General features: G+C 38.8%; 1 pseudogene; it reads left to right on the top strand.

Annotated features, from left to right (window-relative positions):
* Positions 1-1777: 1777 nt before the first annotated feature.
* Positions 1778-2794, top strand: LOC108367729 (trifunctional enzyme subunit alpha, mitochondrial pseudogene; annotated as a pseudogene).
* Positions 2795-4499: the final 1705 nt, after the last annotated feature.

The raw sequence follows: 4499 nt of genomic DNA, 5'->3' as shown, positions 1-4499 counted from the left end.
TTAAACCGAGGAAGTTACTCATCCCCATCTTACCATGAACGACATTTAAACACTCAAGATATGTTAACATACACACACACATGCTCACAACTGCTATATGGGACCGCCAGGCTAGCGAAGACCCGCACCAACGCTTAAGTGCTGGATGGTGTATAACGATTATGGTTATTTTCATATTCGGTGGCTACACACGGATACAAACACATTCGTCCTAAGTGAAGGGCTGTTACATGTCTCAATGCTTTTCGGCAATTTTTTACAAGCGTAGCTGCACTCAATAATGTTTTCAGCCCGCCCAAGTAACCAGCCATAACATTGGCTACATCAGTGGCCAAACCAATTAGGTTTCTTATTTTTAAAGGCAGGATTGGCAAACGTTTAAAAGGTATATATGGCAAATATTAATATGCCAAATGTGGTGTTGAAATATATATTTTTATAATTAAGAATTTAAAAACTTATTTCAACTATCCGACCAAAATCTTACTTTGCCGACCAACCAAATGAAAAAGAAGCGACCAAATTTGGTCGGAAAATACCAATAGTGGCAATACTGGTGTTGAGCTTGCCAGCTTGTTTTTGTAACCGGTATGTGTTGTTGGCCGCTGTAGCCAAAGGGTTATATGCAACTTTCTACAAGGAACGCGATGAATTGCCAAATGAAATGTGAAATGCCATAACTGGGCACTTGGTAAATCACCTGAAATCTTTGTCAGATTATTTTTCGGATGTTAATAGTAATATCGGTTTGATACAAAATCCACTTACGAAGCATTTTTTGATCTCCGGAGTACTTCGACATTGAAACACACATTTGAATCTGTGTCTCTGAAAGAGTTTTAGGTTAGTGTTAAGAGTAAATATTATGAAGGCGCTAAAAAGGCCATTTTAACTGTGCTTCCTTCTATCACAACGTACTCTGTCAACAGGGTTTTCGGTATACAACTTCCAGACATTATATCGAACTACTATTTTATACAATATTTAATAACAGTGAAACAATTTCATTCTTCACATTAACATTTAAAGTATGTATACTACTTCCGGTAAAAGTTTTTATTCATATTTAAATTGTACTGCCTTTGATTTTTAACCAACTTTAAAAAAGGAGGAGGTTATCAATTCGTCGGAATATTATTATTTTTTATGTATGTTATCGCAAAACTTTGGAACCGATTTCGAAAACTCTTTTTGCATCGGAAAGGTAGTGTCTCAGAGGTGGTCCCATACTAATCTGGTTTAGATCCGACCATTGCATCATGAAAAAATTAACGGTACTCCTAAATTTTTATATGAGATTTGAAGCCGGTTGTGTTTTTCGCTTAAAAATTACTTGTTTGTAATATGATGTGCGATTCCATAAAATTAAAGGTTTCCATCATCTTAAACGTTTAAGAACCCCAGGTCTAATGAACAATTTAATTTTCTTTTTTCTCAATTCTTTTGGGGAAAAAAACGTAAAAATTGTTTGTTTAAGAATTGAACTGGGCTCGAATTCGCATTTGTAAAAACAGCCTATAAGGGGTTACGACCAGCAATGTCCAGTTAAAGTTGAAAATCATGCTGAACCTATTCTGCTGAGTGGCTGTGTATATTGAGAGTATAATTTTACTGAACTAATAAGTGATAGCCTCAAGAACTCAAATAATATTCATTTTAATATAGTACATAACTTACGTTTTTTCCAGACAATAGTCAGTTCTACTAGTTTCAACTAAAAAAAAAACAACGTTTATAAAATTGTTATTTTTATATAGAAACCCCTTACACATTTCAGTCAAAAACATTTTCTTTCTCGCAGGTTAAACGAGACAGCAAAAAATTAACAGATCAGGTTTCGCACTTCGCCATAAACCTGGAATTTGTCAAAAATAAAATATTTAACACAGCACGAAGCCGAATAATAAAATTCACAAATGGTCTATACCCAGCACCTTTAAAAATTCTTGATGTTATAAGAACAGGTATCGACGAGGGTTCATCCGCTGGATACAAGGCCGAAAGCAGAGCCTTTGGAGAGTTAGCTATGACTCCAGAATCAAGAGGACTTATAAGCCTTTTTCGTGGTCAGACTGAATGTAAAAAAAATCGCTTCGGGGATACAGTGGAAGATATCAAAACGGTTGGTGTACTTGGTGCTGGTCTTATGGGAGCGGGCATAGCCCAGGTATCGATAAAAAATGAATATCAAGTTGTAATAAAAGATACGTCCTATGCTGGACTCGCGCGAGGTATGGAACAGATCCATAAAGGAATTGAGAGCCAGGTTAAACGAAATAAAATCAGCAAATTTAAGCGCGATCAAATGCTCTCGAATTTGAAGCCTACTCTTAGTTATGAAAAATTAAAAAACGCAGATATGGTTATAGAGGCAGTGTTCGAAGACATACAAGTTAAGCATGCGGTTATATCCGAGTTAGAGGCTGTAGTGCCCTCACATTGTATAATTGCTACAAATACAAGTGCTATCCCTATCAAAGTAATAGCCGAAGGAAGCTCACGACCTGAAAATTTGATTGGCATGCATTATTTTTCACCTGTTGACAAGATGCAATTACTCGAAATAATTACACATTCTCAAACGTCTAAAGAAACTACTGCTAAAGCTGTTGCAGTGGGCCTCAAACAAGGAAAAGTTGTAATAACTGTAAATGATGGGCCCGGGTTTTATACGACACGGATTTTATCAACTATTTTATCTGAAGGAATCAGGTACGTAAAGCAAGCTTTTTTTTATTATAAAACGAATAGTTTTGCTAGGCAGTTTATTGGACCCTGCATGAAATTCGGATAAGATAGGGTCACCAATAGTAAGTTTTCAACGTCAATATTCAACCGAAATTGATTTTTTTTCTTATGCCATCCAAAAGTTACTTGCAAATACATAACAGTTATACAAAATAATAACCAACTTCAAAAAATAAAACACGAGTACAGTTGCTTCCGCCGTTTTTGCACATAATTTTTGCAGTGTTGCAAGTAGTTAACTCATTTCATCTACCGCTGAACTGCCTACTTTTTGAACGCGTTCTATTTTATTTGTAACGAACCCGGTTTATCCGGTCTATAGCTGGGCTGTGGCTCAGTCGGATGTTGGGTTCCCCTATCCAAATGTTTAAATAAATACGCGAATGATTCTTATAGTGACGCTTCTTTATTTCGCTATTTAGTTGGCAGCGTTTGCACGTCACACCAATATAACGTATATCCTTGGCAGCATTTTCACGTCACACCATATAAGTACTACTTTGCAGCGTTTTCACCTCACACGAATATAACGTATTGCTTTGGCAGAGTTCTCACGTCACACCATATACCTTAACTACCTACTAAGCAGCTTAGTTTTCACAATCGTTGCTTAGTCGTTCCAATCTACTACTACTCTACCAGAAGTGATTTCTAATTCCATTTGCACCCAGGCAGACAGTTATCCTAACAACATTGTTGCTAATATATTCTTTACTTCCTTTTACTTGTTCATACCAAGTACGTATGTATATACTTCAAATTTCAATATAAATATCTACATATGTATTTCACTTTTACGTATGTATATAATAAACAATTCATTTAGTATGTAGACAAGTAAATAAATTCAACAGTTCTATATATATATGTTCATGTGTATATATGAATATATAATAACAATTTTGGCAACTTCAAGGTATAAGTATATATAAATCAGATTCCAATTGTGGAGACCTTTAGTGATGGACTTGGGGTCTTCACACTCCCCCTTTACTTCCCTCTGGACGCGTGATCGTCACCATCCCCGCGCCTGTGATACGCACGCGGTATAACATTGTACTCACCGGATGCCTGAAGGTCTGGCGTCTATTTTGTTGTCGCTGCATCTGCTCTTGAATGACCCTTACCAGTTCTCTAGGTAACGGGTTTGTGTCGCTAAAATTTCGCCAGTCATCCGGTATCGCTGCTGGCTGTGCTGCATCTTCCTGCAACCATCGCTATATCCGGTACAACCGCTGGGTCTTCCGGCTCTGCTTTAATGCCGGCTATCTCTTCCCACCACCGCTCCAAACCGCGGTTTTCCTCCACCAACAGGGTGAGCGCATTCTCCTCTTCGCTTCCTTAGTCGTCTCGGCCGTCAGTTGCAGCTGTCGCCGCCGCTACCTCGCACATCGCCTGCGCAGGTGGTTTCCGCTAAGATTCGGTGCTCTGTGACGGCCCGTTAAAACTGCGCATCGTCATCGTGATGCGCCGGACATAATCTCTGTAACTCTCACTTGGGCGTTGGCAGTCCTCCTCTTCTATGTTCATTTTGCCCCTGTGTTGCTCGTCATAGCTGTCATCAGACACCTCGATCGACGTGTGCGTTCTTACCACCTCGCCTAGATGCCACTTGTAGTCGTTGTCGTTGCTATCGCTGCATACTTCTGCTTGCGTAAATGTGTCGCTACCCGCCTCGCTGCTTGCTGCTGAACTCCTAACCATAAACACGTCTTGGTCACCACACTTAGGGCTCCAATTCGCTTTTTCGC

This window comes from Rhagoletis zephyria, unplaced genomic scaffold, assembly GCF_001687245.7.
Source record: "Rhagoletis zephyria isolate East Lansing unplaced genomic scaffold, Rhagoletis_zephyria_1.1 Rzeph_scaffold_02794, whole genome shotgun sequence".
NCBI classification, from domain to species: domain Eukaryota; kingdom Metazoa; phylum Arthropoda; class Insecta; order Diptera; family Tephritidae; genus Rhagoletis; species Rhagoletis zephyria.
The sequence above is the reverse complement of the archived record's forward strand: the minus strand, read 5'-3'. Positions and strand labels throughout refer to the sequence as shown.